Raw genomic sequence first — 9923 nt, forward strand, 5'->3', positions numbered from 1 at the left:
AGAGCCGGTGCGGCCGGTGGGTGCCCTTGGGTGCAGCTGAGGCCAAGTGCATCAGCAAGACATGAGCGTGTAGGGCAGCAATGGAGGAGCCTCATACCCAAATCCATCCATGTAAGCCCTAAGGGCATCACCCCTGCGTCCCATCCTGCAGCACCTCCCAGGTTCCATTACAAAGACCTCAGCATTGCCCTCTGCATCACCCCAGTGCTCACCCCTCTTTGCTTTCCTGGGGGGTCATGCAGAAGGGGCCAGGGGTGCACGGCCCCAAAGAGCCAATGGCCCCAATGCTTCCCCTTTCTCAGAACAGAGCACGACGTTTCTCCAAAAACAAGAGCGACAACAACAAAAAAATAGCAACACTGGAGCTCTTACTATTTCTTTTTTTGCTCCCTTTTAGGTGAGTTTTGCTCCTTTTCGGGTGGGATTTGGGAAGTTGCCGCAGGTTTGGTAGCTTTCGACTTCGCGTTTTCACTTTTTGAAAGTCTGTTGCGGTGACTAATATCTGTCCGCCCGTATCACACTACCTTGCTCTGGAAATACCCACCAGTACATGGAAAATATAATTCAAAAAACATTTCCAAAGGGGTCTCTCGCTTTCCTTCACGTCTCACAGAGCCCCCAGGGAACTGACACCAGTGGGGACCTCGGTGACTTTGGAACCGAGTGGTGATGTCCCCAAGCGCTCACTTGCTACAGTAGCCCTGGTCTGGAGATGCCACTTTCCCATCCCACAGCCCTCCATGGCCACACAGCACCAGGCAGATGCTGTCTGTTTGTGCCCAGCATCACCTTCACACCACCGTGACCTTATGAGGCTCTTGTTGGGATCTCCACTTCCAAACTCTTCTGAGCCTTGGTGTCTGCACCACTGCAGTGCCTCGTTGTTGTGCTGTCCTAATAGATGGCATCCCATAATGTTCTAACAGCTGGACCAGGCTCTGAGCAACCTAATCCAGCTGCAGATGTCCCTGTTCGTTGCAGGGAGTCAGACGAGGTGGCCTTCAAAGGTTCCTTCCAACACAAATGTTTCTGTGATTGTATGATTCTTTGTCATCCCATGATGTCCTATCCAAGCCAAACTCTTCACCCAGAGCCATCCAGCCATTGCGGTACCACCTTGTAGGACTGTGCTGGTGCTAATAGATGCCATCCCATAATGTCCCACGGGATGTCCACGCTCGGCCCAACCCCACAGCAGCACCAGTTTTCAGACGGACGCTCTTCCCCTTGCCCTGTGCACTTCCTAGTAAAATAAGAATGTGTGTCTGCCTTCAAAGCAAAAGGCTCAGGATTTATAAATAAAAGAAATAAATGAGGGGTTTTTTTTTTGTTTTTTTTTCTTTCTGTTCCAAATTAGCCCCGGGCAGACAATGTGTACATGCAGCAAAAGACTCGGTTTCCTGTCTGTTTGTCAAGGCTCCTAACAAGCTTCCTCTGTATAACAAACCCAGCCAGGGGGCGGAAAGGGTAAGGACGGAGCTGAAATGTGTGCAGTGATTGCACAACCACCCTGGCTATTAGGGGCTGTCACTGGGGGGCTTGGGGGCAGTGCAACATCCCCCCTGCGGCCACCCATGGGGATGGATTCACTGGCCCGGCAAGTTGCTGGCATAGGGCTGAGCCTTCCTCCCCTCCCAAAATAGTTCTTCAGATCCACGGATGAGTCATTTGATTTCTTGGCCAAAAATATCTTCCTGCTTGGCGCTTGGGTCTTAAAAGGATGGGAATAGGTGGTGGGGCAGTGCTGCTGCATGGGACTGCTGATGGTAACCAGAGCAGTGTTGGAGGGATGCTGGGATGATCCATGCGGGAGTGTGGGAAGCATGGGCAGCGCTGAGAGTGATGACGCAGCGTTGTTCTTGTGGTATTTCAGGCTCAGCCAGAAGTGGGAAGTGTCAGAAATCTCATGAGATGTGGCCTGGCCTTGTGAGATTTCCAGCTGTATTGCAAAGCCCTGAGGTCTGGATTCATCTCTGACCCAGTTTTCTCACTCTTTATTGCTTATCCCCATGGATATTGCTGCTCATAGTTCCTGCTGGGGCACTCAACTGTTATCTCCGAGGGTACCCCAGGGTGAGCTGCTGCCAGTGGTGCCACAGAACCCCACAGGGTGGGGATCCACTCAGACCCCATGCAGAGAGCCTGTAGGGACAACACGTGCAGGGCTGATGCACATGGGGCCAGAGGATGCTCTTGACTTCCTGCACTGAGAGCTTGCAGGTGCTTCCTCACATATCTGCACCTGCCTCATGAACTCGTGGCTACACTGGGAGCTGCTGAAAATCAAAAATGCTAAATCGCTACAAGCAATAGCAAAAAGAGTGACCCCTCCAAAGGTGAGGGGGAAACACGTGCCCAACCCTGATGCTAGACACCTGAGAAACCACTCAGCCCTCTCTGCATGATGTAAACGTAACCGGGGACCAAATTCAGCACACTGAGTTTCACCCTGTCACTGCTGCTGCGAGAAACTTACAGTAATGCCAGAAGGGAAAGCATGGAAGGAAATTCTGATTGAAGCAGGGGCACCCCCAGCATGGCTCACAGCAGCCCCTGCAGTATTCAGGAGGGATTTGAAGCGAGAGCTCACGCACGGCATCGCAGAGCCATCCGGCTGTGTCGTGGTGTTTGCTTTCCCCCATCTCAGAGCTGCATCTCGGGCAGTCAAACACAGCTCCAAATAGCTGAGGTCCTGATAAGAGTCGTGCAGTGTGCTCACTCCTGGCACAGGTTGAAATCCGGCTCAACCCCGAGGCTTGGTTTGCCATCAAGGAGGTGAGTGTTGATGGATGAGGGGATGCAAGTTGGCTGGATGCAGAATTCCAGGTTGGAAATGGTAGAGCGATGCCTCATTGGGTTGGTCGTTGAGTCAGCACGTGTCCCCTTCCCTACACCAGCCAACGATGGGCACCAAAATTCACCTCCTGCTTGGCACACCTATTGGAAATCGGGTGGGAGAAGACTTGGAGGAAAGGCCTTTTCACAATGATCGCCCAGTGCCATGCGAGCGACAACACGCGCTTATCTCACGGGTGTCTCTCTAAGTGAAGCCGTTGCTCCGATTTGACTAAATATGGACCATCCACACCACCAGCAGCACACAACAAAGAGCTGCAGAAAGAAGAGGGGCTGTAGCGTTCACCGAAGCATTTGGGGCAGCTCTTTGCAGTGAAACTCCACATTGCCAGAATACAAAACCGAGAGCAGCTCGGTGTCGGGGGGGGATTTTTGTAGCTTTGTGGATTTTCGGAGCCGAAGCGCGTGTCTTCCGGAGGGCTATTTCGGAACCAGCTGAAATTACTGCACCTGCAGCTTCAGATGATGAAGGAAACAAGGGCTGGAAAGGTAACCATCTGAGGGATAATTGGGTCTGTTGTGAATACATCCTGAACAAAACCTGAATTTTAGTGCAGAGCCAGGCGTCGGGTTCGACTGTCCCTTCCAAATCGAGACATTCTGCCATCCTTTGCTGCAAAAAGATCTCTGAACAAAGCAAAAATTGCCTCTTTCTGATGGTGAGGGCCCTTTCTCTGATGCATCCAAACCCCGTGCCGAAATCTGGGGGTTGATGTGGAACAGGAACTGCCCTGCTTTTCACCCAGGGAAGTCACGCACCGTGAATCTCGCTGCCCAGCACGGTGACTTGTAAAGCCTATTAGTTTCTCACAACCTACAGCCAGGTTATAATTACCCCAGAGTTTCCAGTGGAAACTGAGAGTTTCCCACATTCACCCCAAGGGCAGAGCAGTAGCCAAGAAGCACTGCATGCTCGCTTTCCTCCTGCTTGGCCTGTTACTCATCTCCTTTCCCCATACATCCATCAGAGAGAAGACAGCACTGTCACTTGTCACAGCCAGGAAAGGGGAACCAAAGCAGCACTTCCCATTGAAGTCACTCTCGGTCACATCAGAAGATCCCTGCTTTTCCATTCACGACCAGCGCCATGCTCAGCCCCGTGGAGACAGTTCCCTCTCTGCCCTCGCCCCTGCCCACAGTCCCTTCCTAAACATCACCATGGGGAGCTCATGGGGTTGAGGGCACTGACCAAGAAGAGCTGTGCTGGGGGCCACCGTCCAACACCTTGAAGGTACAAACTGTATTCTGGGCTGCCCATGTCACATTGGGTTCAGGACAGCAGGTTGGCTGAGCTTGCAGACAGCCAATATTGGCTGAGGTTGGTTATGGAACATCCAGCTGGCCTTGGTATGGAGATATTTACCCTTATCTGTTGACTTGCATCCATTATCTCCTCCTTGGCTGCCTTCTCATTGCCTGATTTCCTCCACTTTCTCCATTTCCTGCTTGATGGTGAAGACCACGGCCCATCATCACCAGCAGGCCACCCCCTTGTGGAGCGGGTCTGCTCCAGGTCCTGGGGAACCCCATGGCTGGACAGGCAGCCATCCATTCATCCACCCTTGGTGATGAGCACTGAGGAGCTGAGAAAACCCCGCAGCAGGAATTTGGGTAGGAGCAACAAACCAAACCAGCAAACATTAAATGTTCAGCGTCTTTATTAAGGAGGTGCTGAGACTCTCCTCCCAAATGAAACCAGGGCTAAGAGTTGAGACCGTCTCCTAGCTTGCCCCTTTCCCTGTTCTATAACCATTCTCACTGGGAAGACCAACCTGCAGACACACCACCTCCAGCACCCTGCAGATGTGTCCATGAGCCAGATTTATCTCAGGGAGAAGTGGTTACTGCTCAAAAGAAATACAGAACAGAAAGATCCAGGCGAGGGAATCACTTGTTTCAAAGCCCCGTGTTGCTTCCACCTACGTGCTTCTTCCCAGTGGGGGCTGCTGTGCAAGTGCGAGGGGCTCCCCTCCACCATCCAGCATCACTCTGCAAAAATAGGGAAACGTTGATTTTGGTAGGAACCTCACTGGGGATCTTGGGCAGTTTCGAGTCGCAGAGCGGATTTAGAGCCACGCGCATGATTTTGGTCCCAAGACATGAGATTGGGCAGGGAATTGAACTGCTGGGGATGAGAAGGGCACCAGTGGCACAGCAATGGGGGCCTTGCTTATGTGCATGGAGCACTGATGTGCAGGAAATGTGAGTTTTTTTTTTTATGGCCATGGTGAGCAAACAGATCATTACCAAATTACAGCTCCAATTCCTGAGCTGGAGATGGCATTAAGCTGAGATCTAGATGCAATTCTCAGTCATAGCTGAGGCCTGATAGGAGACTGCTGTTAGCAGGACAATGCTGACATCACCCTCCAGCTGGGTGATGGAAATTGCTCTGCACCCACAGCCATGTACTTCTCCCTCAGTTCACAGCAATGGAAAAAAAGATTAAGACCAGAAGACATCTATATGCCAAGGCAAGGTTCCCTTTGCAGCTCATCAGAACTTGAAGGAAGAGCCATAACTTACTGCTAATTAATGCCATTGAGATTCACAGCTTGTTTCAAAATTCAAAATCACGTTGCAGTTTGTGGTTCCTGGCCTATAAAAGATCAAGAAAGGAAGTTTTACAACTGCCACTCGTGCAAGAAGCAGGACAAACACTTTAACATCCACCTACTGTCACGCACTGTGGGAGAAATAGGGAAAATGAGTTTTTCTCCAACTTCAGATTTATTGGTCTCCTAATCACCACGTTATAAAGATTTCCTTGTGCAGTGACCTGGGATATTCTTTATCTTTTTTTTCCCTTTTCTTGAGCTGGCTCTGTTTCAGAGCTGAGTCTAAGTTATTCTTCGTTCTCCTTTCATTCCTGCCCAGGTTCTCTGCTATCTGAGTGGGTTGGCTTGTGACTGCCTGCCTGCCTATATTTGACACTCCTGGCCATGCTGTTGCATCAGGGTGTTTGCACCGTTGGAAGCAAATTGCACCCAGCAAAAATAGAGTAGGACACAACATCTGGACACATGCAAACTCAGTGGGGAGGGAGGGTATTTCAACCTGGGCCTTGGTTTCACAGCCTCGGTGTCATAATAAACCCAAGGGTCTGACAAAACAAAATATGTGCCATGGTATTTCTCTGCATTTTCACAGCTGTGGCTTAGGTGGAGCTTGTTTTTATGGTCTTGTATCTGGTGTCATGGCAAAAACGATCAGAGAAATGGATTTGGAGAAATAAGTGGCTGTCGTTCTTGCTGGAGCCTGGAATCTCCCTTCCTCCATGTGAGCCCTAGTTTTTGCAGACACATTTTGCTTGGGGAACCCAGCACATCGCCTGCCCAAAGGTCTCAGAGCACAGTCCTCACTCTCAGCTCTCCCCACTGCCTCTTCGGCCCAATTCTCAGCCAACCCAAGGCTGGCAAAATGCTTTCAGAGCATCCCTCCCCTCCCGTTACCTGCACAGGGTTGATTTTATGAAGGCTGTGATTTGATGCATGAACCAAGAACCACGAGCAAGGTAGACTAGAAATCCAAATCTTTGAGCTCTGCCAAAGATGATGGCAGGTGAGTTATCCCATCAAGCTTCCTTCATGAGGCATACAGAGGTTTCCTTGGCGTTAGGACTGGCCAGCTCTTTGGGGCAGGGAGATGTCCTTCAGCTGGTGACCATGCAAAGCAAGGTGCTTCCCATATTACAACATGCTCACAGGAAGAGCCTGGAGATGCTCATCGTGGACAGGCTGCTGTGCTGAAATGGGACATTGAGCAATCAAACCAGTTGGAAATCCTGGTGTCTAGAAATAAAAAGTGACTGTTTTTCTAACGCCTGTAGGGGCCGGTGGGGCCCAGGCCAAGCAGCAATGGGTTGGAGGAAGCAGCTGTAGCTGGTTTGCATTGTATTCCTGAGCAGTTTGACTGTGAGCTTGGACCTTCCATTGAGCTGTGGTTGTCTGTACTTGGCCTGCAGAGGGATAGGGATGGCTGTAGAGCTCTTCCTGCTTCTACAGAATGAGACAGACAAAATCTCAGAAGTTAGCTGGATCCAGACCTCAACATCCTTCTAACCACCCAGTTAGAAGTCCATTTTTCACACAGGAGTCTTGTCACCATGGTATTCCAGTAATTCTGACTTCTTACACAGTATTTCAAGCATGTCGTAGAGATGAATAGGCACTGGTTGTACTTACAGAATTCTGCTTCTGAAGCCATGGGTGGTGGATCTGCCTGCATTTGTTGAAGGCTATGTCATGGAAATCTATGGGAACATCACACAACATTAAGGATCAAGGCTGATAACACTGCAGGATATATTTTTCTCCCAAGAAAGATTATTCCTGGTGGTACAAGAGACTTCCAGCCTGACATATCTCAAGAGACAGGTTGGCTTTGAACCCAAATAACATTCCAGGAACCATCAGCTGGGGGAGGCATGGGCTGCTGTGGGGCTTGCTGATGGATGAGCTGTTGATGAAGAAGAGCCAACACGAGGCACTGAGGTTTCACTTCAGTAAGGCCATAGAGAAGAACCCAAGTGAACAGAAACCAATGAAAGTCTTTGGGCTCCAAACCACTGCGATTCAATGCAGCTGCAGCGAGCAGCTCATGAGGTCAGGTGAGGTGCAGGGATGGGTATCCAGGGTGCACCTTTGGGTCAGCGTGAGATCTGCAGAAACTACTCAGAGCTCGTACAGAGGCCACAGAAAGTCTGGGCCAAAACAACATGCAGTGTGGCACAGGTACCTCGAAACCTTCCTCTGTCTGCTGGGGTTTCTGGTCCTCTGCCTTTGAGTGAGCATCAGCCTCAGATGCTTCTCTTGTGTTACATTTTGGAGACGGGCAAAGCCAGGGATGCTCACCTTACACAAGGCATTAAGTGTGATCCCAAGTCCTGTCAAAGCCTTCGTCTGAAAGAGGACAAACCCTGCATCCAACCACGGACCCTACATCGTTGTTCTTACAACTGCCCTCTGCCACCCAACCCCATGCCATGGTCTCCTTCCCAGGCCTTGGCCACCCACCAGCTGTCTCCTCTTGGTCCGGATGCTGTTTGGATTGGGAGCTGTGCTGCTGGCTTGATGGAGCAAGATGCAGCAGCAGTCCTGAACCTTCTTGGCTCTGAGGCAGCATGGCAACACTAAAAATAAAGCACAGAGTGCTCCAAACAAAGGTACCTCTGTTCCCCTTGCTCTTCCGCGGTCTTGGGGTGGAAAATGAAAGAGCCCTGAATACATAGCAGGTGGCTCCAGGCAAGCCCAATATGGTGGTTTCTGAGGAAGGACTGGCTCTGGGACATCTGGGGAAACCGCAAGCGGTGTTTTGGTGTTCAAGCCTGCAGCCTGTCATATGTTTCACAAGTAGGCACGTGTTGTTCCATCGCAGCCGCACAGACCGCAGGGTCACCTCGCTCCCTCCTCCTTCAGCACCTTGCCTGCAGAAAAGATGATTCTTCGTGAGCCAGGAGGCCTAAAGGGAAAAATTGCCCCCGGTGGAGGGATGGACGATGTGGGGTGGAATGGTTGATCTAAAAGGCTTGGAAGAAAAGGGGAAAGGTTGGCCCTCTCGCTTGTGGTTTTGTTAGTTTGATATGGGTTGCAGCATGACATGCACAAATGTGTCGACCCTTCAGTTCTGCAAGGGATGAAATAGGATTAACCACCAAAGGGACCCTAAGGACAGGAGAAAGGCTAGAGGGGTGCATGCTGCTGGTACAGTACCTCAGCACCCACCTCTGTGATTGAGCACCTCATAAGCCAAAGCTGTATTTGTAGCAGGAACTGTGGAATTCACTGCACTTGGGCTACTGACATGCATACAGGACTCTTGGCCTGCAGTCATTTCTTCTCATAAGCTCCAAAGCCTCAGGCTGTAATGCCTGCAAGGGACGCACACAAGGGCAGACAGGACCACAGGTATCCCACTGTTACAGCTGGATCCCAAGGCATGATTTAGTAGGATGCTCATCACATAAATATCCATCCCATGTAGTCCAACAGGACAGATTGCCAAAGGGGTCACCCCGGGACAACCAACAACGTAGGGCCATCCTTTCATCCTAGTGTAACCACTTTCCAGCTGGGTTTGCCATCTCAAAGCACTTTCTTGGCACTCTGAAGTCAGCAGCACGTGAGATAAGCAGCTCTTCAGGACATGGGAACAGAGAGGCTGCATGCTTAGCCTGGAGGAATGCAGCAGGGTCAACTTCAAACCCCTGATGAGTTTTTTAGTGGCTTCCCCCCTTCCCCCTCCAAGTCTCATGATCTGCTTTGACACCCAAGCAAGGGGGAGGACAGCTTTGCATCCATCTCCTCAGCATTTCCCTACAGCTGCCTGGATCTCAACGCATCCTCTGCCCAAGTACCTGTGAACCCCACCCAGTACCTTGGGCATCAGGGTCACACCACAAGGACTGTTCCTTCCCCAGCCAAAGCCTTTGGCAGGGCAGGTTCAAAGCACACAGCAGTTTGTTGATGTTTGCCCTTCACAAGGGCAAGGACATAGATCCAACAAGGTCTTCACAGTCTTCCAGACCCTATTGTATTACCCCAAAAACAGGCTAGAAAGGAAGGCAGATAGGGGGGGATGAATGCTCAGCCACCATTCCTGCAGTGTTGACTTGTAAACGAATACAGGCAGGTGACCCCTTTCGGCCCTCACTTCTTCCCAAATCCACAATTGGGAATTCCCCTGCCACAATCCTCCCACAGATCAAACCCCCTGAGATGGATGTGGAAGAGAAGACAAGGGGCAAATGAGAACCATCAAATCAACCCTTCCCATCTTGGAGCATTGTGGCTCAGGTCTCAAGGCAAGTGCACTCAGGACAGTACCGGAAAGACAGGCAGGGACCTACCCTCATGGTCTTTTGTAAAAAGACCCCACAGATATTGCATTTTTCCCCCCCTCCTCCATTGCATTATTGCATATTATCCCCTGAGACGAAGCCAGTTACAGAGCAGGACCTCCACAGACCCCACGCAAGGGAAGACTTGGGCAGGAACAAACTAGGAACCCCTCCACCACGATGAGGAACCTCACTGACAGCACCAACAAAAAACACTTTGCAAGACAAA

General features: G+C 50.8%; 1 long non-coding RNA gene across 1 annotated transcript; it reads right to left on the minus strand.

Moving 5' to 3' along the window:
- Positions 1–4591: 4591 nt before the first annotated feature.
- Positions 4592–6815, minus strand: LOC122161890. The gene is made up of 3 exons (XR_006169327.1): positions 6309–6815; positions 5383–5455; positions 4592–4845 (listed from the first exon to the last, which is right to left on the minus strand). It is a non-coding gene; the product is annotated as an uncharacterized LOC122161890 (long non-coding RNA).
- Between the last annotated feature and the right edge of the window lie 3108 nt (positions 6816–9923).

The sequence above is a fragment of the Centrocercus urophasianus genome, unplaced genomic scaffold (genome assembly GCF_019232065.1).
Source record: "Centrocercus urophasianus isolate 14NV4802_14NV808 unplaced genomic scaffold, USGS_Curo_1.0 seq_2, whole genome shotgun sequence".
Classification (NCBI taxonomy): Eukaryota; Metazoa; Chordata; class Aves; order Galliformes; family Phasianidae; genus Centrocercus; species Centrocercus urophasianus.